General features: G+C 40.9%; 2 long non-coding RNA genes across 3 annotated transcripts in view; one reads left to right on the forward strand and one right to left on the reverse strand.

Moving 5' to 3' along the window:
• Positions 1–25,979, reverse strand: part of LOC137125381 (uncharacterized) — a 218,378-nt gene that overhangs the window by 56,899 nt on the left and 135,500 nt on the right. The window lies entirely within an intron of this gene.
• LOC137125860 (uncharacterized) lies at positions 5,156–25,219 on the forward strand. Its single transcript, XR_010914228.1, has 3 exons — positions 5,156–5,508; positions 20,725–20,837; positions 24,108–25,219. It is a non-coding gene; the product is annotated as an uncharacterized lncRNA (long non-coding RNA).

Here is a 25,979-nt window from a genome sequence, read left to right on the forward strand (position 1 = left end):
AATTTTTCTAAGGGAGTGTACAGGTGTCAAAATTACCAAATTGTTATGTGCAGCTATGTTTGGTCACAGTTCACTTACATTTTAGAAAAGATAGTTTGGTTAGTCCCCCCCCCCCAATTCTTAAAGAGAAATATGTGACAACACTCATCCTAATGTGGAGACGTGTTGTCGAAGCTTCCCATGGCACATATTAAACAGCTCTGGCAGCAGTACAGACTTAATTAGTTAATCAGAGAATTTCAACAATATCTGCTTGATGGGATGATTTATTAGAATTCTTCTTTATTGTAACTATATGAGGACAACTACCTGATGCTTCACAGAGCAGAGAACACTGATTTTGAATCTCAAGCTAGAACTACCTCGAGTGGCCTGTGTTGTGTCGGCCCAGCCCTCTGTGGATTCACTGTATTTACCACGTTAACTGTCTGCCTCGTTTACTCTATTAGAATTGCTGGAAGTTATGTAACATTAAAATGTACTGCTTGAGAGTTGCTGAATTTCTATTTTTTTAATTCACATATTTCCCTGAATCATTATTTAAAGTTCAATATTTAGCCTTAAAATCAGACAAAACATCTTATTTGACAATAATGTACCTCACCTGCTTGTTTCAACTCTTAACTCCTAACACTTTTAAAATGACTTTGTATTGATGAAAGTATTAAATATTACATGTTCTGTATTAGTTGACAGCATTACACCAAATTACCTTCCCAATATATATACATATATATACACACATACACACATATAAATATATATACATACACACACACACACACATATATATATATATATATATATATATATATATATATATATATATATATATATACACACACACACACACACACACATATATATATATATATACACACACACACACACACACACTTATAGCGAATTTAAAATAAAGCTTCTGTGTTTGAACAGGGGATACTTAAAGCACCTTTAAGGTCAGAGAAAGACCTTAAAGGAGCTTTCAGGTATTCAATTAAGGGATTCTATTCCCACTTCACACCGAGTCTTACCCTGAACTTATTCCATAAAACACAAGATTTGAAAAGGTGATAAAGGCACAGCTGTAAAACTGATTAAGGGCACTTTAAGGGGTAAATTCAGGTAAATTCAATCAGTAGCTGGCAAAGCTTTAACACCTGGCTCGCCCTACTCCAGGTGATAATTGTCCTTCCACCCTGAATATTTAAATTAACCCTTCACTTGCTCTCCATTTTCTTTCCACCAATTAGAGATGTCTGCGGAGGCAGAGCACCACATTGCACTCTTGGACCCTTGTCAACGGGGGGATGAGGCGATTCTCTGCTCGTGTGAAACGGTGCTGGCAGTCTCCACTGCTTGCATTCATTCCCCATATAAACTCCTCTCCTTTTTTTGTGTGTGTGGTTTCCTCCCCCGGCGACGCAGACAGCACAATAGTCTCACTGAGTGGTGACGATTAACACATAAAAGCGACACGGGGAATCTCGCTGCTAGATACTAGCGCACATGAGAGGGCAAAGCATTCATACCATGCCAAGAACTTCAGTGGGAGCCCCTTCTATCTGATTGGTGATCTTTTGTTTTGGCGTTGCCCTCAATTCGGGGGAACGTGCCCAATCAGATTATGGAGAGGGAGGCAGAGCGAGACGACAATCGCTGTTTTCTATTTACTCTGTCTATCTCCAAAAGGCATCACTTAAGGTGAGCACAGATAAGTCAAAGCATCTCCATCTCGGTTCTCTTAAGTTTCACCTCCCCCCGTTTGAATTAAAGCTGGATTAAATTCAAACTGGGGTACAATCAGATATTCTGGGGAGCTCAGGGTGTTGATCTAAAACTTCTACTAGTCATCTGTCAAACAAGTGTTAGGTAATGTCAGGAAGTCACGTGAAGAACATGAATGAAAGATCATCGCTTAAGCTAAGTCTCTCGACAACAGAACTCTGATAAAAAAAAAAAAAAATCTCAGAATACATTGTGTATCATATATTCTGGAGGATGCTTCCTTATTGAAATACCATAAATATATGTGTGCAAGTTAACTGCCAGTTGACTCATGTAATGGACACATACAATGTCGTGTAACGGCCCTTAAAAATGACACTGAATGCTTTTATAATGACCACGACTACGTGAAGCTGCAGGCACCAAAACGATGACCAGTAACTATCTGTGTAGCATATTCACTTTGAAAACAAAGAGCAAAATTAACTTAATGCAATTAGATAAAATTCTCACAAACTCTTTCACAAGATGAAATATAAATAACACCAGCAAAAGAAGTAACTGCGTCTGTGTTAGAATGTGTGTGGTAGATTTCCTACATGCATTTAAAAGATTTCATGCAGTTAAAGGTAACAATTCTGTTTCATTCTGTACTGTCACTTGCCCTATAAGACTTCAAATGTTTTACATGTGACTGACGTCTGATTAAATCACAGTAAATAAGAATGAGCGTGTGTCTCTGTGTTGCCTGGTTTACGCGGCAGCAGTAGTTGTGGCGGGTTCCCACTCTGGCTCTGACCCTCCGTCTGCTTCTGGTCTGAGTGTCAGTTGTGCTGTGAACTGGACGTCAGGTAAGTTGTGGAACTTGACATGTTCAGTCCTGTCATTTCTGAAAGATTTACTGGTAAGTTTTTCATCTTTTGCTCTTTTATTATCATTATAATAAAAATGAACCCATAATAAAAAAAAGCCACGGTAGCAGAGTGATTACAGAGGAAGTGCTAACACACTTCACATGCCAGTGTTACACTGCCAGGGCCTATACACTGTATGCTCTATGGTTATATTATTTTACATACATGATGTTAAGACATACGCATGTAAATATATATGCAAATAAGTGCATATTTTATAATATATTGTGATTATGTGTTCATATATTATACGCCATGAAAAATCGTGGTCCTCTTAATTGTAAATGCCATGTATTAATTCATTTATTATTAGTTAGGAACAGATATTTTCACCTTGTAATAATGGCTGGATGCTGGTATGTTTGTGTGAGATTATTCAGGATGCCCATGTATTTCTGCATATATGGTATTGAAATTGATGTATTACACTGCAAACTTAATAGTACGGGTTCTATTGCTTTACACAACGTGTAAATGACACCAAGACATTTCAGTGTTGCTACAAACACAAAATCTGTGACTTCAATATTTGCAATAAAAGTCTGATTTGGAAATAAGCAAAGACATTATTCTGAGTCTTTCTGCAGATTTTCAGATTAATCCGACAGTGACTGATGGTTGAGCTTTAAACGTCTCGGCACCACGATTGCAAAGTGACTCAGTACTTGTGTTGTTGCGTCTTTTACTAAAGCTACTTATCGATTTATTTAGAGAGTTTCTGCAGTTTGTTTGATCTTAGCTGGTGTTTGATATATCGATAAAAAAAATAAAAAATCAATCTGCATCATTTTCTGTTGATGCTGATGATGGATGTGTAGTTTGATTGATTACCTCCTGTTTTATTAACTAAAGCTGCGGTGGGTTTCTTCAGGAAATGTTACGTTTATGGCATGAATACATCAATCATCGAAGTTGAAAACAAATACTTGTGAATCCCTCAAACTATTGTTGCCACCGAATGGTTAAAGATAAGAGAATCAATGCTTGTGCAAAATATTGATGATCAGCATCTTAAATGATGAAATATGACTAAACAATTGTGCACACTGTCACATCAACATTTGTTTACTTCATGGGGGAAAAAAAACTTGCTGTAGCCAGACGTCCATTTAAATAAAAACATTAAATCCAATCCAAGCTGTGACTAAAGGTGCAGAACAAACAGACCAACAAGGTGATTATTATTAAGGTTACAACCCCCTCCTCAAAAATGTGGAAAAAAAATACTCAAATACTCAAGTGAAGAGTTTGTGATAATTACCACTGCTTTCTCTCCTGAAGTATTTACATTCTGATGGTCGAATAGTACAATTAGAGCTTTGGAAATACTGACCACAGCAGCCCGTGTGTGTGTGTGTGTGTGTGTGTGTGTGTGTGTGTGTGTGTGTGTGTAATTGTGAGAGAGATTTGCAAGCCAAAGCCCAATGTCTTCGCTGTTTGAGGAGATCCAGATTTTACAGACTGACCATTCTGGGTGTTTGTGTTCTACTTGCAGTCAGTGTTAAGATATAATGTGTGTTGATCAGACGACTAACACCTACACACTAAGAACAAAACAAAAATCCTCATTTGGCTTTTTTAAAAAGGTCAAATGCCATGACCCTGAAGCAGGAAGCATTCATTCAACATCTGAAGTAAAATAAGACTAAGAGGTGCCCTAAATTGCAGTTTGGTCATATTGAAAAAATCTAATCAAATCTAAATATAATATTTTTGCCTGAATGTGATATTTTAATAATGCTTAAATAAATTAGTGTACATAAGTGTATATTGTTCATTTCAAACTTAAATGTGTGTTATTTTACTGTATCACTACATTCAAGTGAAATATTATAATTGAATCATGATATGACAATATGCAAATTTTGTTAAATTATATTTGATTGATGAACTGCTCATATGAATCTCAGAAACACACAGGCAAACAACAACATACATCTTTAAACTGAGAAAATCTTCCAAAGTAAAAAATATTAATGAATGAATGACGTAAATGAAAACATGTATTTTATTATTTAAATGTAGATATTATTCCTGAAAACACAAATATATACTTAATTTTTATATTTGATTTGGGGATATAAAATAATAAAAATCTAAGTAATAGTTGTTTTAAATATAGAACAATACTAGGCAAATATTTAGCTTCATTTTTAAAATATACCTACAAGAGTTGAATTTAAAACAATTAATGCATATTCAGTTCTCACCAATGGAGAAAAGAAAACACTAAATCTGTATTAGAATTAGGTTTTTGATGCTTCTATTTCTCCATATATTGTACATGTTAAATACTGTTAATTGTGAGCATGTTTTTGCCAAAGTATTTCACCAGATTTTTCTTCTATTGTGCGAGAAAAGTCTCTCATTTCATTTAGACGTCGCAGGACAGTAACACTCGCCACTGGAATCTCTCTGATGAAATTATTTAAGAGTTGGAACCACTTTAAAGCTCCTCAGTGATAGTGATGATTTAAATCCGTTCATTACTCTGCTCTAAAGAATGATTATTTCACCAACATTACTACAATTTAAAGCACAAAGTCAGGATTATTCTCTACCTTAGCTATAAGAGGAGAGGCATGTGGCTTGCATGTGCGGTTTTCTTTAAAAACAAAAAATCTACACGGGTCAGCTTTTAGAGTGAAGAGCAGAGAGTGAGCGTATGGAGGCTGAGCAGGCATCGTGAGAGACGGTTTTTAAACTGTAGGGTGCAGCAGTCGTCTTTCAAACAGGACGAGCTGGGAGCAGCCGCAGAAGCCGAGCCGAGCTGAGGAGAGAGCTGGAGGTGGAGGAGGCAGAGCAGACTGAGGCCTGCACACAAGAACCACTAACGAAATGAAGAGGAGGAGGGTGGAGGAAGCCAGTGAGTAAGGGTGGTGGTGGTGGTGGTGGGGGGGGGGGGTGATGTGTAATTACAGACTACATACTAACACCCCATCGTAATTTACATTACTTGATGTCATGGAAAAATATTAGATGAAGATTGTTTTTATCCGCAGTCTGTAACACGACGGAGGGGATCCAGACGAGTGATGCAGAATGGGAATTTGCTCTCACCCAAACACACACACACACACACACACCTCACAGGCCACTTGACCACTTAAGTTGCAGTGATTATGCCATTAACTGATACGAACCTTGAGCCAATTCACTACGTCACTGATGGGCAGCCAATCGCAGCTCGGGCTGGACGTTTCACATACAGTCTGCTGAATGAAACCATTAATGGAAAGGCTGCTTTAATTTAGTGCCGCTCCTCTATTGTTGCTCCCGTTCTGTTTTTTTTCTTTTGTGTCAGTTACATCATCGTGTCACCCGTGTCTTTGTCTCTGTAAGTGCAGATAAAGTGAGCAGAAAGAGGCGCTGGGCCATGAACTTCAGTTCAAAAGTTATTTTGTAGCCAGTAAATACACATTTGAAATCAATTTAACGTATTTATATTGATTTCTAACAGGCTTAACTTGAAGTCTATACATTAAGTATTCATATATTTTCATCTATAAAACGTAACAAAATAGCAACAATAGACCATTTGAATAATCATGGGGCTTGGTGCTCATTTCGTTCAGGAAACAGTCGATAACCCTCACATTATTAACTACCGACGATATAAAAACTGACAATGTAAATTCTTTCAAAATAAGAAATAATGCCTCATCAGAATCTGAATGTTTAGTGGCAAAGTTTTTGTGTTGTGTTATAACCAATCAAATCGATCAACTGTTAAAGATGTTCTCTAACGTGACTTCATTCAGTACAAACCACTGGATAATGAGTTTACATAAACAGCGCTGAGGAATGTGTGAAGAAAATGAAATGTCATGTCCACTTTCTACCATATTTTCTTGCCTTTTGGAATCCAGTACCTTGTAGTTTACTGGGTCTGTAGATCCTTAGTTTGCAGTGTGTCACAATTTGGTTATAATAGACTGATCTAACGTGTAGCTTTGACTGCATCTTCCACTGTTTTTGGAGACGAACCACCCAAGTAATCGCATTCCACGGCTGTTTCTGTATTTCAGAGGATTACATGCCTGCTCACAGTTACAAGCAGGTAGTCACTAATCTGTACTGATTCATTCTGAGAGCAGAACACTGAGGCAGAGCAATGTTTGCTATGGAGAAGGTGTTGCAGGCTGTTTACTGCTCGTCTCAGCCCAGAGTCAGTCCAAAGGGGCCAAAAAAATTCAAGTGGCTCCGAAGGTATCGATTCTGAGGAGTTGATGTTAAATGCCGAAGCTTCTCAGAGCAGATAAATATACATGTGTGATCTGCTGCTTGAGTTTCAGAAAGGTGAAACATCCAGATTGACATGTAAACCCTAAACATATACACAGAATCTGCTTTTTGACTTTATAAATGAAAACACTAACATCTCCAGTCATATTGAAACTCGATAAGAGACTGACAACAAATCGAACAATCAACCCTACATGCTTTAGTTTGTCTTTCACTTTGTTCCAATGGAACAGTGTATGGAAGCCAAGAGGTGTCAGTAGTCAATAAATAATTAATACAAAAATGTATTTGCATGCCACATTAAATATTATATTACTCTTTACCATTTTTCCCAAAAACCCTGCTGCCTAGAGTAACTTACATGGCGCTAAAAATCACAACATTTGAAAGTATCTCAAGGCCTTAATGCTACCAGAACAATATTTATTTAGACTGTCTCAAATATTGTGGCCATCATGACATTATGAACTGCCTGGGAAAAAGCCCTTTTGGCGAGAGCAATAGCTGAAGTTTCTCAATTAAGAAGTTCATCTAATTGAGCTTATTATTATTTAAATTGGGACAATTATAGCATAAATCAAATTTTTGGCAGCTTCAGATTAAAAATTGCGATAGGAGAGGTTTTCTAAAGCCGGACTAATGCAGGGACAAAAGTCCCTGATTATAATATTAAAATCAAAAATAAAATGTATGCTTTTTAAATGCGTTCTTACTTCAGCATTCCCCAATCAAAGATGTTCCTGCAAGTGTTATAAAGGAAAATGTTACTTAAAATGATGATTATTAGTCCGCTAAATAACTGTTGCTTTGTTTAAAAGCCACCGTGGGTTTTTTTTTCACAATAACATTCCAAAGAATGCATGGTTTGAAAAGAATGATGACCCCTTGTCATACATCATACACACATATGGGAAATGAAATTTCAATTTGATTGAACGCTTTCAATTTAGAAGTCACCGCTGGACTCGTGTACCCAAAGGCCAACACTACTTATGAAGACATCCTTTTCTCAGCTTGCACTTACCTTTTCATCCCCTCAATGTGTAACCTGCACGTGAAAAAGACTAAATGTAGGGTAGACGATCTGCAAATGACACTGACATGGACATCCACAGCAGCTGTCACATGAAGAAGACACATTAGTAAATAACAGCGGGTTGATAACGGTGAAAATGCACCATCAAATGTACTTCATAATGCTTTACGGCTGCCATTCGCTGACATTTATATATCACTTTTTAGTGGTGGGCCAATGAAACACTGGCTTTGAAATAAAGTTGGCCATGATTCATGTCTCTGCTGTGTCAGTGTTACATTAATATTATGGCCATATCCATCATGTCGGCCATCTATAATGAACAGATGCTGTAAAACACAATTTGGCATGACAAAAGGGAGAGGTGGAGGGAGAGGGCTTCGTTGATGGCAGAGTGGTGCCTCTCAAACTGGGAGTGAAGCTCAAACCAGCATGAATCTGCCAAACAAGTCAAGAGTTCCCCTTCACTGGTGCATTTTGGAAATGCTGAACACACCCAAATTTTGTGACCGATTGCCAAAGGATGTTCATACAGTATCTGTGCACGCTGAAGTTCAACCAGGGCACTTTGTCCATGTTTCACAATGTCATATTTTGACATGCAAATTACAAAAGCTCTAACATTTCGCAGCTCAGTATGTGTTGTGTACAGCACAAGATTTCGCCTTGATGACGAGAAATCCTGAGCTAATACAAATCTAGTTTAACTTGAATGTATATATGTTTTAGAAGAAATTTAGCCCCGGGGCATAGACGGGATTTTTTTTGTCAACGTCAGTGTTTTTTGGGCAGTTTAGTGCCTATCTCCACCTCGTTTGGATGGTTTCAAGCCATTGTTCATAATATTCTCGTGGTCACTTCTGCGATGTTAAACAAACAGCAACTTCAGGTGGCTTCAGTAGGCCCGCTCAGCAAACAAATTATGCAGACACACACAAAAAAAGAGTGGAGGGTTCTCATCACACCCGACACCTAAATACTCTCCAGCTGCTGCACAATATTTGACCGTCACTGTACTATTTAGTGGCCAAAACCACATACAGTGGTTTTGGGTGTCTTCTGAAATCTTACAGTGGGCAGAGACGGGTTAGGTTTTCATGTCTTCAACAGGGAGACGTGTAGTCGGTGAAGAATTTTTCCCTGTGCTGCTGCTCAAACAGATTCTTTTAGCATTTTGCCAGATTTCACGCCACGTCTCAGCTGTGATTTCTACACGGAGATCGTTCTCCCGCATCTGTTTATTAGCCTGTGTGATAACACAGGTGGTGGCAGGCAATCAGTACCGACTAATATTTTCAAGAGGAATGACTATTTGTGTCTGTTTGTGCTGCGGCGAATGGCCAATAAAGCTCAACTGGGCTTCTAAAAATGAAGTGTGAGTTAAAAGTACAGTCTGTTTTGAGGCAGAAATGATTGGAGAGGACATTTTATTCTTCTTAAAGCTGAATGGCACAAGCTTCTGTGTGTGTTCAGTTTTACACCTCGTGAGACTCAAAGGTCCATTGGAACTGTGGGTTTGGATGTAATAAAAAGGAAAAAATGGTCAAATCAAAGCTTTTCTATAAACGCAAGAGAAGAAAAGTATCTCCAGGTGAATTTATTAAACCCAGGATAGTGATTGAAAATCATCCAAATGCTCAAATTATGGGCCAGATTCCACTTGCACATGTATATCTCTAACCTCTAACCCCCAAAGCTCACTCTCTCTCATCGGGGAAACAGTTTGCCTCCTAAAACGCACTATTTTAAAAATGCTAATTTCCTAAATGTGTTTTCCAGACTGCGTCCACAGTGCTGATGAAGGTGCATATTTTCTCCACCCCTCCCCACCAGCCTCGTACACTTTCATTTCCCCTCTCGCCCCGTTGAAAATTACACACAGCCTTGTTTTGTATGCAAAGATACCTCCTTTGCTCAGGGAAATTTTATTTGTACGCAGTCTTTCCCGCTAATGCAACAAATGAGAAATGGCGATCCAGGCCTCGGGAAATGCTCGGGCCCAGCAACTGGCACTGTGATGTTTGAGCATAAGCCTCTGCTTTAAAAAAGCATGTTGATTTTCCATACCCCAATATTGACCGACCGTCTCTGTTTGATGTATGCATGCCCCCCCCCCCCATACTCACACATTTATAAACTCCCCCATTGCCATGCAAACCCAATGTTTGGGCTTAACTTGTTAGTTCTGCTTCTGGAATGGCTGCTGATGCCCCGAGATATTAGGGAACGATCGACTGTTGTGATGGACCGACTGTCTGAGTTTGCACACGCTCGCTGATGGGTGACGGATGTACTGCAGCATCTCGCAACACAGACTTTGCCACGTTCACGCGTGTCGACACTGGAGAGAATGAAGACTATCAGAGTACAAATCAACAGAAATGCACACCTAACTGCACAGACAGGGGCGACTGTTTTGTGCCAGCGGAAAAGACAGATTGAGTTTTTAATCATGTATCAAGTGCAAGTTTCAATTACAATATACTCACTGTGCTAAGGTTAGTTTAGCTTATCACATTTACTGCCAAGCTTGAATAATTCCACATTTGGATATGAATACTAAACATAGGCTTGTTAACATCCATTAACTTTTTGACACTAATGCACTGGGTTATGCAGCTAATCTGAGAATAATTTGTTTTGATTTGACTGGTTAAAGGTTGATTTACCCAAATAACAAAGTATTATAGTACATTTTATTTTCTGTTCCGTTCTGGAGATATGCTTGCAAAATTGTATATAAAATTTCAACCCCCTTTTCTGAATTAACCAACCTGGAGTTTGTTTGTCATGCAATGCAATGCAATTTTCCAGAAGCTATGTTGTGCTCGACAGTTGTAAACGGAGCTACAATTTGGAAAAGAACTATCAAGACTTATCAAAAACCGATATTACAGAGATAACTATTAAAACCTTTCATTTTTGTGACCGTTTACATAAGGTAAGGGTGTAAAAATGTATTGCATCATAATTAAATTATCCTCCATAGTACAATTAAAATTGTTAACAATAACGTTTGTTTGTTTGTACACGTGTAAACAATTTTCTCATAATTTGATGATACTAATGTCAAGTGTATAACTCCTGTTTGCCAGTTAGTTTGAAAATGATTGAACTAGGCACGGTCGAACACACCGAAGCATGTGAGGAAGAGCTCTTTCTGCACCTGTCTAGTGGGACGAGTGCTGTTATTAAGGCGGAAATATCAACATGACAGATAGGTATCTCCTTCAGATCGAACATAATCCATGCTGGGGCTCTGTGCCAGGACACAAAGAGCTGCTGCAAAGTTCTCTCACCAGGAAAATATCCTTGTTTACTAAAGTGAAGGAACAGAGTAAACCTAATTACTCTGAACTAGGTCAGAAGGCTGCTAGTGACTAAAGAGTAATCAAACTGCATATTTAATAGCGTGGACTCCTCCTTCTACACTCTGCAACGTATCTGCTTTCACCTTTTGCCTAAACTTCTCACAGACTTCCTGCCTGTCTGCAATTTGTTAATCGAATCACCTGATGAGAGTTCTGCAGTCTGGTTGTGATAAAGACTGAAAGAGGGGGAAAGGGTTTCTATTAATAGATCAGTAGACTCATGGTCTGCAGATGACAGGAAGTTGGGCCTGTCATAAGGAATGCCTTTGTTATTTTCCATCTAGGGAGGAAATTAATTTCTTGTGATTTTTCAGAAATGCTGCCCGTGAGCGCGAGCGCCACAGCTTCAAGGCTGAGGGAGGAAGAGAGAGACGGAAAGAAAGAGACAGGTTGATGATGTGGTGAGCACGTTCCCGTTTTGATGCGTCCACTGCAGAGAGGATGGCTCTCAAAAGAAGTTGGATGCGCACGGGCTCATGCTTAAAAGGGTTGGAGATGGGGAGAGCTTGTGTAAGCAGGCCTGTCCCAAACTCTGAACCGTCTTCGTGTAGTCCAAGAATGTATTGTGCGGCCATTTGATGTTACTGTTGGACAGCGATGAAGAACTGCCATAAGCTTGCTTTGAACGCATCCCTTGATGCAACAACTTTTCCACGATGGACTCAATCTTTGATGAGCTCAGCCAAACACACAGTTAATGTATGTTGGCGGTAAGCAGGTTTTATAAGTACCAGTATAGTGAAGGATTCTTCTTAATGAGCAGAACTACACCAATTATTAATACTTGTCTGAAATATGACATTTTCATGGACAATGACGAACTTGTAGCTTTTCAAAGATTCAAAGTCCACTTCATTTGCCCTTTTTAGTGAACTATTGTTCCTTGATACCCTCTGCTTTAATTGGTGTTGAGATCTCTCCATTGTAAATGGAGCAGGGTGGGGTTGTTCACACTGAAATTACAAAGTCGATTACCATGATAATAAAATGTGTCCACTCGGTAAAGAGACCATGTGGTCTATGAAAGGACGGCCAGTTCCGCCAGCTCTTATTGGTGTAGTCTGGTTTGGCTGCAGCTCCCCTTGTTCTTGGAACCGGTATCAAATGGCACATGAACACTATAATCGGAGCAATTTTCCAAACATCTTCAACTTCCACCGCACAGAAATGGATCCAGGAGTGCGGCAACAAAACCGGGCCTTATGTCAACTTCTGATTCCAAAACGTTAATGATCTAGATCAAAAGGAGCTTCAGAGACAACTTGCTTTTGTTTTTTCCGAGTCCTTTTGAAAACGCTGCCTTTGAAGGTTGAATACATGCCCAGAAATCATTTGATTAAACAGGTATGTGGGATGGTTAAACATATTGAAGAAACTAATTACTACTGAACGTTCTGTGGTGTGGGGCGCTGGATGAGGATGTGGAAGAAAAGCTGCTGCGCTCAGGCGGAAACTTGTTTCGAATTTGAACAATTCCAAACACGATACATTATTTCAGATAAAAACTTACTCTGGACAGGGAGCATGTGTCAACCTTTTTGGAAGAGAGACAAAACTCTCTTGTTCCAGAAGAACTGACAAAAATCGGCTCCATTCTCACGGTGCCCTCACGGCTTCAGGAGCCGCAGTCAGCTCTTTCTGCTACCTGGCTGAAAGTCATTCCCTTCAGGCTCGGGCTAATACGCTGTGGAGAGTTATGAGTTTGGCTTATTTTCTAATATGAAAAATGTTACCCTTTCTGTTTTAGACTGTGCCAAACATGTGCTGAGGTGTCTTCCAGTGGGAGTCGCGTAGACAGTTAGAGCCAATGTCGGTATTAGCAGGTTGGGTTTGGACCTAAAACTCCGCAGCAACATTCTGATCCAGTCGCGTCAGGACTTAAAAGACCTGAGTTTGAGCGATGTAGCGCTATGTAGTTTTAGGATTGTCCAATACTCAGCTTATGGGGATATTTGTCTTGGGTTTTTGCCCCTCAGCCTACAAACATGCTGGTTTAAACGTCTGATGGGTGAACACTGCTGAAGACGATCAGCCTTAGGAGACCCTGAATGCTACAGTCTGCGTTCAGAACACAACTCAGCTTCTGAAGTGTGTTTTTTGGGGGGAAAATTATTACTTTTAATCACTAATTCTTTTATCGTTTACATAGAAGGCACAAATATTATAACTTCTTATACATAAATCTGGAGGTGTTCACCAACCTGGTCAAGTTAAGTAACCCGTGGAACTAAACCTACACGCAAGTGACCTTTGACCTTTGTTTCAGTGGTTGTTCACCAACTATGATTAGTGACTTGAGAGTAAGGTCCTTTCTATGAGGTGTTTACTGTCCTGAAGACGCTCTACATGAATAATTACATTAAAAGACTAGAGATGACTGCACAGTTGTGTAATTATTCATAGTTTCAAGCCATTTTGATTTAAATAAATCATAGGTGAGTCCCTCCTCCTACTCCTGTTGGCATTTGACTTTGGTTTTGGTCCCTCTTCGCACAATTTCTCTGTTGTGATGTGGACCGAGAACACTTTTGACACATCTCTCGAAACACACTTCTAATTTGTCCCCCAGGCACTAGTTATGACGCGAGCTGACACTGAGGTCTGACAACATGACTTCTTTCCTCCTCTGGCCAAAGCTGCTGCAAAGCTGCAGCCTCGCCTGCCTCCAGATCGGAGAATCGGGGTGTCTTACGATTGAGTTGTTCCCCTCCCCTTTTGGGACATCGGTTCGAATTAACGCCACCGCCGTCTGACTCTTAAGGCATCGCCGCTGACAGCCAGAGCGCTCACACACACCAGGTGCTTCTGTCTCCGCCGAGGTGCCTATGACACCTACCTGTTTTTTAGCCCCCAACCTGTCAACAGAGCCAGATTTAATTAACGTAATGATCAAAGCAGGAAAAGCAAGTTTAGCCCTGAGGTAGCAATCCCAGTGAGCCATGCTCGCTTGCTAATTATTTAGCATTAAGGTAGACAGCACTTATGCATACATGACTACTTCAAAGATGTGATTGGGGTTTGGTTCGTTACAACAGCAAGTGCCTGAAGGAGCCGGTGGTGACATCAAAACATCAGTGTGGATAAATCTGCTGGTGTAAAGCGTCTCGCTTTCAGCCACCAGGTAACCTTTCTTTATCCTCTCTGACAGCGCCTGTTCACAACAAACATCAGCTGCTTGAATTTAAATGAAGGGACACGGGGGCAAGTTCAGGATGCGATGATGAAGGAGATGAAAGTTTTATTTTAGGGCGAGGAGGAGGAGAGTTTAAGGTGACCCCCCAGAGGGACAGCACACTGCTGCCACAGCTTGTCAGCTGTAGCCCCAAATGAACTCTGAGGGATAGATGACAAATATTACAAGTATATTAAAGATATATGCATTAATAGTTGGAGAACTGATGCACTTACAGCCAATCAGCATGATCAGAACTACTTAACATTTAGTTTCTTCCTGTAAATATTTTTAACACATTTTGATTTCCTGTTATTCCCTACTTTACAATTAAGCTGTTTGTCCCTACACAAGCTTTTGGAGTGTAAAGACTGCAGACCAAAGCCACCAAACATTGTTAACCAAGAACCCTGCATCTCTAAATATACCACATAGTTTAGACTGAGGTTAGTCTAAAGGTGGAAAAAACCTTATACTCAATCCTGACTGAAACTAATCCGGTTTCCAATTTCGCTAATCGGGACCCAAAGTGCACAATTTTCTAAGCCTGATAAATATTTATTCTGCAACTTTTTGCTGTCAACTCTACGTTGGCCTCCAGCTGCTGTTTACTGCTACTTTCATACAAAATTTCGTTCCAAGGCAAAGGAACATCAAATTAGATACAGTTACAGACACATGAAGTGACTCTGATTCAAATTAAGTCGTTTTTCTTCTACTTCACTTTGGTTTCATTCACTTTCGGAAGATCTATGCTTTGATATGTTACAAACCAAGCAGAATGGATATTAGTGGAGTCCAGTGATCACAATGTTTGCCAGCAACCACCGTTTCTGCCACTGCCAGAAAAAACTGTTTCTTTCCAAGGCTGTTTTAATGACAAATTCAACAATTCTCCCTGTAATTTTGGACAATATAATCCTCAATTTGCATAAAACAAAATTGTTCATTTTAGTTTATGTGCCAAAGATCTAATAGTGCTGGAATCCCAGTGGTCGTCAGTGGAGTTTAATATCTTAAATTGTATAAAATCTTGGATAGCACCATTTTTGAAAATCTGTGGGTTGAAAAATCTTGACTTCTCAAACATTTTTTTTTTTCCTTTTCCACAATTTTCGCCCATATGTGGAATGTCCCAGATCCCTTGAGAAAGAAGTTGCATATTTGAAGTGAAATATTGCACCAACTTTCACTTATTGAGCAGTCCGGTGTATTTTTGTCTCACAATTGCAGTCTGGGATCCATGCACAACATCTAGTCAGGAGTTATTGTGAAATGCCCCTATGCCTGCAAGAGATTCTTCCTAGATTCATCATCACTCATCTTTGATTCGTGTGGAGACACATTTCCTGAACCTGACCACGTGCCTGCCTCTGAATCTTCTGCCAGGGTCCAGAGACAAATCCCTAGTTTATATCTGTTTGTGTGTACACTTGGTTTTTTTTTTCAGGGAGATATGCAGGAAGAGGAATTCTGCAAAGATATGGATGCTAATTTGAGAGATTGTAAAGACGGGTGGGTGAACATTGGCCACTTTAAACATTCAGGCTCAACCGAAGTGCCATTCTGTATGACAGGACAAGTAATTATGAGTTAAATGAATTCTGAGTTCAGCAGAGTGTGTTGTCTTGTTGGATGAGTAAAAGCAGGCCTCCGGTCATCAGCGTAGTTAGGTCTTTCCCTCCGATGTTCGACATGAATAGACAAGAAAAGAACAGCCCTCACACTGACACACAGGGCTCTCATTGAATCATGTGAACTAAGACAGGGGGAATTTCTGATAGCCCCCATTTCAGTGCACAGACGTAGAGACAAAAGACCTCACTGTCTGCTGCTGTGGAGCTGTGACTTACCTTCAGGCACTGCCAAAAAAAAAAAAAAAAGACAGCGAGAGAAAGAAACGACCTCTTGGTTTGGGACCTGAGCAGTTGCCCATTGTTCCACTTAAAATGAAAATCCCTGCTTCTGCGTTGGGGCCCCCAATAACCTGTTCGCAAGCAGCTGGTGACCACCTGTGGAGCAAGTCACATTAGGGAAGGATTCCTACTGTTTCTGTTTATTGTCTGCAGGTTTATGTGTGGTATTGTGCTTCAGTCCTGTGTGGTGGTGGTGGAGGTGGGTTGGCTTGCAGAACAGCCAGTGACTTACTGGAAGCTTTTATTTATTGTTGCTCAAATCGTCAGGTTTTTATCCTTGTTGGCGTTCCAGTAACACCAAAGCACGTTTGACTGCTCGTATTGGACTGATTTTTCTTGACAGAGTTGGGTACAATGTTGAAAGAATTAGAAAAAAACTTTTCAAGAGGCAGTAAAAATTATGGATAAGGTGAATTATCTTCAACTTCCAAGTAGTGTAAAAAAAAAAAAAATCGATTCTCAGCAGACCAGAGAGGTCTCAACCTTACAGGGACAGCGGATCTCTTGCGTGACTATCTTTAAGTCTTTATAAAAAGATGGAGATGAGATACGACCTATGCCTATGTTCCGTCAAATTATTCAATTTGGTCTTCATGAAGTCCCATGGCCTGGGAGAATTCCTTTTTCACCCGAACAAGAGATGCTCTTGTTTGGCACAGTGATCATTCGGCATGGAGATAAAAAACAGATATTAATCATCGTTAGGACACACCGAGGGAAAAAAAAAAAAAGAATCGCTTATGGGTCACAGCAAAATGAGTCAGTGCTGCAAAACTGCAAAACACGGTGGCTCTTTGTGTCCGTTTCCTGTTCCCAGGAATGCAGCTCGTCTTATGACTCGAGGTGGGGTTGAGGAGGTGAATGACATCACCCGTTGGGCTCACATTTGAATTCTGACACAGTGGCACCTTGTGTTCCTATTCACCCCCCACCTCCCCGCCATCTCCCCTCTGAAGCCTGGATTGTACTCGGCTCTGCCTTTTCTTTTCCCCCCTCAAAGAATACCTCTTTTTCTCTTCCGCCTCTTAAGCAGCTGCCTGTGTATGAAGTCGAGAAAATGACACTCCATCTCATGATGAATGGCACTTGACCCCTGGAACCCATTCCTGTGGGGCTCACATGGAGCTGCCATTTACATAAGCCAGCAGATCTCACACATGAACTTGTTTACATCCGGGAAAAGCAGCGCTCGCCACCACTAAGGTGCTGCAAATGAAGATTAAATATTTGTTAATCAACCTCGGCTGTAAATTGGACAACCTTTGCAGATGCTTTTCCCCTCTCAGCTCTGGCTTTCTGGTTTGACACACATACGCACTGGTGGGGTTGCCTCACTGAGAGTTCTTTTGTTGCATGATTAATTACTCTGAGCAACAGTTATGGCAGGATTAACAATTAGCTAGACCTGTCAAACAGTCAGTCTAAGATGGCAGACTAATTGAGCGGCTGGTTGGCCATTGTGTCCCAGTATAAGGCCAAGGAAGTGGGGATGGTTCACAAGCCTTTCATCTCTTTTACAGGCCTAATACCGCAGCAGAAATGAGCCCACTATCAGGCACAGTGAGCTCGGGTAATTTTTCATGAATATTCATATGCCTCCTCCTCCTCTCACAGTGAACTTTACAAAGTTACCTTCATGGTGCGTGTTTTGTAAGTCTGCTGTACTCTTTCTGCTACAGAGACGACCCGTTCACTGTAAAAGGTTGTATACACTGCAAAAAATATCTTCCAAAGTCACTTAGTCAGTTTTCCGTATTAGTAGTGGCAGCAACAACTGAAAATCTCCCCCTGTCCCAGGTGCTTCTGTGGCTTATTTTTAATTCTGTTCTGGTTGTTTAAGGGATGACAATAGTCTGGCTCATCTTCCTGTAATTAGTCTGAAGGTCTGAACCATCTAAAGAGGGTCTTCACACTAGAAAGAAGCTAAACTATTGTTCAGTTTGACCCGGACTTAGAGTAACTCTTTTTCGTGTTTTCTAGTTCCCGACCATGGACTGAGACACCTTTTGATTGAGACCAAACTGAAAAGTCCAAATGTCGGCACACAAATTTCGACTGCGATTCTACATAACGCAAGGTCCACTTGCCAGAATGCCATCAAATCTAGATTTAAGAAAGATTGGTGGCTGGATAAGGGATCTCTGAAATACAGCAATTTGAGAAATGCAGTCAGTGTATCCTGAGCCAATTTTTTGAATGAACTAATCATTGTGTTGGTTAACGTATCATCACACGAGCAAAGGCCAACAAAAAAAAATAAAGGATCAAGCCCAGTCCAACCCCAGCCAGACAAAGAAAAAACTTTCTTGTGAGCCAAGTTTTGGATGACAGAGGGTGAAAAAAAAAAAAAAGAAACCTGCGAGGCCACACAACTGAAGTGGCTTCCTCAAAGAGTTTTTATCCCCGGTGTCCATGGGAAGAACCCCAGCAGAACAGCTGCAACGGCAAGCCATGGCTCTTCATGAAAGGTTTTGCCTGGAGGCGGGGAGGCGAACAACTTGATCGTGAAGAAAGTCAATTGTTCCCCTGCTGAAAGGCAAAAAGCCCAAGAGGAGCTGCTGCACCATGGTGTGTGGGACATATCAAAATATTTGACAGACTTCAGCATTATGAAAATCCTTCGTCCATTTTTTGTCGGGGAGGGAAGGTTTTTGTTTTTTCCACCCACCGCCGACCTGTCACACTCCCATCAGGCCCCCTGACTGGCCCATGTCATTGTTTGGGCCCTGAGAGTTCAAAGCAGGCCCTTTAGGAGCCGCTCAGTGTGCACTGACACCATGTAATGAAATTAGCAGTTGTAGCTAAACAGGTTTCAATCAAAGAGTCTAAGCCAAGACCTAGTGCCCAGTGTTCATGAATCACCTCTTTCACTGACTTATGGCAGACAGTCTGGCACATTGTTCCTCCTTTCATGGACCCATCATTCAGCCAGGTAGTCCCACCGAGAAGAAAAAACTGGTTTCCAAAGAGAGACCTGGCTGAGAGTGTACTGACAACAAGAAGTGTGATAACGGACTAACACTAAAAGTCAAACCTTATAATTAAAGGGTCAGTTCACCTATGCTTAATGATGTCTAGCTATGTAGACTGGTTTTTGTTATCTGCTGACGTTGTGACTAGTTTAAGTTTATCTAAACCCACTGGTTTTGGCACCGGTTATAGGAAAATAATGACTGGAAAGTAAATTCTCACTAACAGTAAGAGTCTAATTGGTTTTGTTGATATTTTATTTAATCTGTTTTAAAAGATACTAGACTGTGTCAAGCCTTTCATCAAATCAAGTCAAGTTTCAAAATGCAGACAGCTTGAAATCGGTTTGATTTGAGTTGGAAAGAGCTTAGCATAAAGTAGCCTTTAATATTAGAGTCAGATGGACATGGTTCCCTTTTTGTCCAGAGAGCACTTATGGTGGTAGGTCATAGAATGTGTGTATTTGTGTGTATTTCTGGCTGTGTGTGTTTTGGCTCATGTTTTGCCTCTTTTAGGTTATTGTGTGTCTAGCTCGGTTATTTTTGTCTGTTTTTGATCATTTTATTGTTATTACATTATGGTAAATTTCAGTCTATTTTTGGTCGTAATCCCTCCATAACACGACCTATGAGAAGCTAGAGCTTCTGAAAAAGCTGCACTTCCTCTAACTTAGTGTTAACTGCAACTGTTTTATGTTTAAAGATCAAATACACTTTTACCTGCGTCCACCAGCTGCAGAAATGCAGATTTAACCTTTAATGCGCAACAAATGTACATGTATCAACAATGGCCTACACTGCTTTTAAGCGTGTGTGTGTGTGAGGGAGTGTGTGAGACGGGGGGGAGGTGGGAGCAGGCCTGTGATGCATGTGTTTACATGTGTGTATTCATGCGTCTGTGTAATGCATGTGTTTATTTGCGTGAGTGTGTGTGTGTTTGTGTCTCATGTGTGTGTTCTCGCCTCCAGGCCTGTCTCCTGAGCCCCCCCCTTCCTCCCACACACACACACACACACACACCTAAAACTGATGGCTTTGAATCACTGGCAACCCTGCTGGTAATTTATTTGCGCTGAGCATTATGGGAATTAATGTACCTGACATTCAATGACAACAGCCGGCGCTTTGTGGCCCTTTTTACATTTCAACACATTCCTGCTGTACACAGGGCTGCCTATTGAAAAACGTCTATCTTCCCACCTAGCTGAAAAGAAAAAGCCCACACGCGCACGCACACTGCAGGCTCTGAACCTCTAGGTGCAGGAGGCTGTTAGCGGTGGCTGATGATAGTAGCAAAACATTAACATAATAATTAGTGTCTTGTAATTGTTTCATTAAAACCAGTTGTTCCATTTCTCCTCTTGTTCTCCCAGAAGACGCGAGACAGAGTTTGGACGTCAGCCAAAGGGAGGGTCGGTCCACGTTTGTACCCGCTCAAGATGTTTGCCTGCTCGCCGGGAAGTCGTGGCGGCTGTCAGTGGCGGTGGTAAGCACGGCCACTCCAGCCATATGTGAAGACAAAATGAACACGGGGAGGTGGGAGCGGACAAGTCTTGCTCATGATAGTACTACTTAACATCATCCTAAAACTGATTTTTACAACTTGTGTCTTTTGTGATCTCACATGTCAAAAATAAGAGCCTGCATCTCATTAAAGTACTTAATAATAAAATAAATCCAGTACATTATGTCAGTTCCTTTAAAAGGTCACACAGCCTAATAATACTGAAACCTGGCAGTTCATTTAAAAGCAAGTACATACATAAGTGTTCATGCACATACAGTGGCTGCCTGGCTGCAAAGTGCATTCACACACACACACACACACACACACACACACACACACACACACACACACACACACAGATTTTAGCCAACCCTAATTAGCATTTTAAAGAGCAATTCCACTTGTTTACTCGTTTACTACCTGCCACTCAGCATTTGTAAAAAAAATCATACTGGGTAAATAAATAAATATAATTTGAAATCTAATTATTATAATAACCCTAACTATAAGTTGGACAAGTCAGTTAGCACTATGAGAATGTAGGACTGAAAGATCAGAATTGCATTGCATGTTGTGACTTTTGAACCTAAAAGGAGCTGGATTGAGGCTTGGACCACAAATGATGGACTGATTTGAATAAGATTGAAAAGCAGGGAAGGTCAGATAAATACCGCAGAAATAATGTTTTATGGATCGAGACATAAATGCATCTTTTGACATTTGACGGCAAATATTAACTTTAAGTCCACTTACTTGTGTTTTCAAGTTTAAACCACGTTTTACAGTCTTAATCAGCAAATTGAGATTGCTGTGTTGTCATGGAGATGGCTTGTGACCTAGTGAAAGTATGGAAATAAATGTCAAAAAAGTGCGGCCAGACTACTGCTTTAAGGTCAATAGTGAACTTTTATTCCTGACCTCTTTAAAAAAGGGTTTTTTAAATTTAAAGATACTGCAGAGAATACAACTTTTATGCGCTGAAAAAAAAAATTTAACATCTTAATAGACACCATTAAAGAGAAGAAAACATTTTTTGGAGTTATTGTCAGATTTATGTTCACGAATATTAGCACAAAAATGGTGTCACTAAAGGTTAATAATGTATAGTTCTAACAGCATTGTACTCTTTAAAGTAACTGCTGATATCTGAGATGACAAAACAACCTCCGATGAAAATACACAGGTTAGAACCAATTGTTGATTTACAGATCCACTCCGTGTCCACACAAACACCTGACAGAAGGTGACTCAGGGTAGGTTTATACTATATAATGTTCCCCAGCAACTGCAGCCTTTTTTTTTATTTGGGGTCAATTCACTGAGAGGCCTCTTATCTTTTTCATAAACGCCCCCGTCACATTCACACACTCGGAAGCTGCCCAATGAGCAGCTCCACTGGAGTAGATGGAGTTAATTGCCTTGCTCAAAGGCACCACAGTGATGTCAAAGAAGGAGGAGAGGAAGTGCTGCTTGTTTGATAAACAGCAGAGGAAGCGCAGATCTCTCGGATTTGAGCATTTTTTTTCCAATTGCCGAAAAGCAAAACAATTAATTAGCCGATTGGCTTATGCTAGTTAACATCCGGCTGTACCACTAAAGGAAAGTGGTTAACTTAACCTGTGTAGGCTGATGACTTAGCCAATGGATCATGTCCATTTTCCCATTGGGAAAGCTATGGCTGTACCTACAATGCAGCATTCTTTTCATAAATACTATTCTTGTAAGCTTCCCTTCACTGACACAAACAGCTCTGACAGCTTTGACAAAAATGCAGAGAATTCTCTAATTTTCATGGCATGTTTTTGTGTCCCTGAACACAACATGTTGTGCCAGACAACCTCATACAAACACACTGCTAGTGCAGTTGTTGGTCTGCAGCTGCGTGCTCTCCACTCCATGTCTCTCAGTGCTGTACAGTGAGGAGGCATGGGAGGCAATAAGAGGCCTACGTCTCATTGGCCAAGTTTGGGGGGGTGGGGGGGGGGAGGGTGTGTGTGTGTGTGTGTGTGTGTGTGTGTGTGACAGGCTGTGTCACACCACCAGATAGTTAGATACCACCGCCGGGGATTTGACATTTAGTGTTTTTTGACAAACTTCTGACGACCGTCTCCCGCAGATCATTATCAAAGCATTTCTGTCTGTATAATCAAGATGAATGCTTCCGAACACAACGATGATCATTTTGTGGAGGAGCAACTCTCGAGGATCCAACGAGGGAGGGGTGCTGGGAGGACGGGGGGTCTGCATCGCTTGGGCGTGCTTAACACATACATTTCCATTTTTCCAAAGACAGATTTGTTGGCAGCAACGATATAAAGCGACACCCTGGTGCTGACAATGTTTCTGTCAACTTATTGAATCTTCCGCAGAAAAAGGGGCAATCTTGGAGGCAGAGTGCAATCTAAAACATTGATAAATAAATATGGGAGATATGAATATGTTTATTTGTTTGTTTGTTTGTTTGTTTGTGCTGGGTGTCGATTTAATCCCCGCTCGCCTTAGAAATCTCCCCAAAGACTGATTGGTGTCGTGCACTGCAATTAACTCCGCGAGTACCGTCTATAAATCAACTTCCTGAACTCGGCGTGGAGGAGATGATGCTTTCGAAATTAGCACCATCCGCTGCTTGTATTGTGGGGGGAGGGGAGGATGGTTTTCAAAATAACGGCCCTTCTGATGCCTGATATTCAGAAAACATGCAGAAACAAGTTTCAGAAAATCACGTCCATTCTTCAACGCGCAGCAGGGGGAAGTGTGCACGTACACACACACACACACGCACTCATTTTCTTGATGTCGCCAGTGGCGAGTGCACTTTTTTATTTTAACTGATCGCCGCTTTGGTTGCGATTGAAGTGTTGGCGCCTCCCTCATATGTGCCTCTTGCGCTTTCATGGCATTTTGAGCCATGAGCTGCTGTCACCACCCTCGCAGAAGAGGAGCATTTAGGTCAATTATCAGTCCATTCAGAATTGATTCAGAATCGCGCTCGACTACTTAGATTAAGAAAAACACTCATCTGTCCACGTGGCGCAAGCAGAGTGATATTTCTCCGAATGAGGCCAAGAGAATGCTTTATTGCTTTACTTATTCATGTTTCATTTGCAATTCCTTGTGTGAGAGCATGTTTGTACTCTCCAATATATACAGTATGTGTTAGTGTGCAAGTGCAGCCCATAATCCTGTTTACTTCTCTTTTCCTCCCTCCTCGGTATTTCAAATATACCTTACGCCTTTTTCGACTCCAAGGCATATCTGCGGAGGAGAACGCGGCGCCTGCCCCGGCAAGGCGGCACACACACCAGAAGGAAGGGATGAGATGTGCTGCTTTCAGATTTGACTTTCAGGCTTCTACTCTGTGTTTACGAAATCTCTGTTTCTGTTACCACATGCTTTAATACAGCACTCCCCTCATACTTTATGGCCTGACTACCCTAAACCTTTCTTGTAGTTTTTCGGTCTGTATATACACATACCAATTACCTACTGTACATCATGGAAAGAGGCATACAAGAGAAAGCCACATGCTACACATACCAGAGTTTTAAAAAGTGAGGAGGATTGCGTCTATGTGCAGAGATTTACACCACTTTCTGGAACGTCTCCAAAGACGCAGGCATTCTTGTAAATGTCAGAAGGTTTAAATAATTTGCCGCTTTCAGGTGACAATATTTTAAACCATTTGTGATTCCTTTGACCCACTGGCACCACCGTGGCCCTTTTGGCCTGCCACTGGCATCAGGGGAGATCCTGATTCACAGAAGCCATGGCTGCTCCTCAAACCCGCTGGCAGATGCTCCCTCTCCTCTGCTTTGCCAGCCGGCAACAAGCCTCCTCTGACATGCCTGCATGTCTGTCCCCCTGACTCAGTCTGTCCATTCGTCCATCCATCTGTCCGTCAAGCAGATAAAGTCTTAAGCCTCAATTATAAAAATGCATATTGGAATTTAAAGGCGCAGAAAGTGAGGTTCCTATAGGACACGGAGAGGGAAATACATTCCTGTGAATCATTTATAGACATGTTTCTGTGCCCACATGGGCTGTTGAATGATTGATGTTAAAGTGTTGCAGCTCTTTTCCTGTTTCTCTGTTTCAAATTAAAATTTAACCTCTTTTTTACGATCATTTAAAAGCTAAATTAGTCTTTAAGTCGCACTTAAATGGCTTAATGTCTTAAAAGCTCGATGGTTAAGTCAATCAGCACCTATTACCTGTATGTTTGCTTTATTTTGCCAGACTCTCGATTATCTAATAGAGGAAAAATGCCCATAAAACCTGATTATTTTTATATAAATACTACTGACATGATGAAAGCGGCCACCTCTTGAAGGAGATTATAAACTGAATATGTTTTCTTTAAAAATCACTCCGTTGTATTCCGATAAAAAGGGTTTCCTTTTGTAAAAGTAAGTGACTAGTTGTGCATCCTGTGCAGGATTTAGAAATATTGTCACAGATTGTGGAAATGTGAAACTTTCTTCACAGCATGTTAATGAATAAATCATACCATTAACGATTGGAAGTTTGTTTTCCTTGTGTGTGTGTGAGTGTGTGTGTGTGTTTTTGTTCTCCATGTGGAGGATGAACCCTGGAATGGGGCACCGGCCATCTGCGGTCTTGTGTGAGTGAGTGTGAGCTGTGGTCCAGCGTCCACTGGGGAGACTCGGCTGCTGCCCCACTTTTCTCGCTCTCATGTCAGACTGGGACCATCTGACAGGCTAAAGACCAGTGTCACATGTCTATATTTGGCCGCTGTCGCTGCCGCTGCCAGACCTCAGCGCTGCAGTTGTTTTCCAAAATGCGCAGGGCAATCGATGATAATGAGGAAGGACATTTTAATTAGGTCTGTCTCAACCTGGGGACGACATGCGGGATTGCTCGGCAGGGGGTGAGAGAGAGGACAGGAGGGGGTCTGGTCACCATCACACCTCCTTCTGGGACTGGTAAAAGTCTCGCTGCATTTTGAAGGGGAAATTAAATGAAATCTGCATAGTAGAATTTGTCATGATGATATATTGTGAATATTTTTGTTTTAGAAGGCTCCTACTGAGCCGAATATCATTTGAAATAAGTGACTAGACTGTAAGTGATCCCAGTTCTGGACCTGATTTAGCATTTGGG

Source organism: Channa argus, chromosome 4 (genome assembly GCF_033026475.1).
Source record: "Channa argus isolate prfri chromosome 4, Channa argus male v1.0, whole genome shotgun sequence".
Taxonomy (NCBI): Eukaryota; Metazoa; Chordata; class Actinopteri; order Anabantiformes; family Channidae; genus Channa; species Channa argus.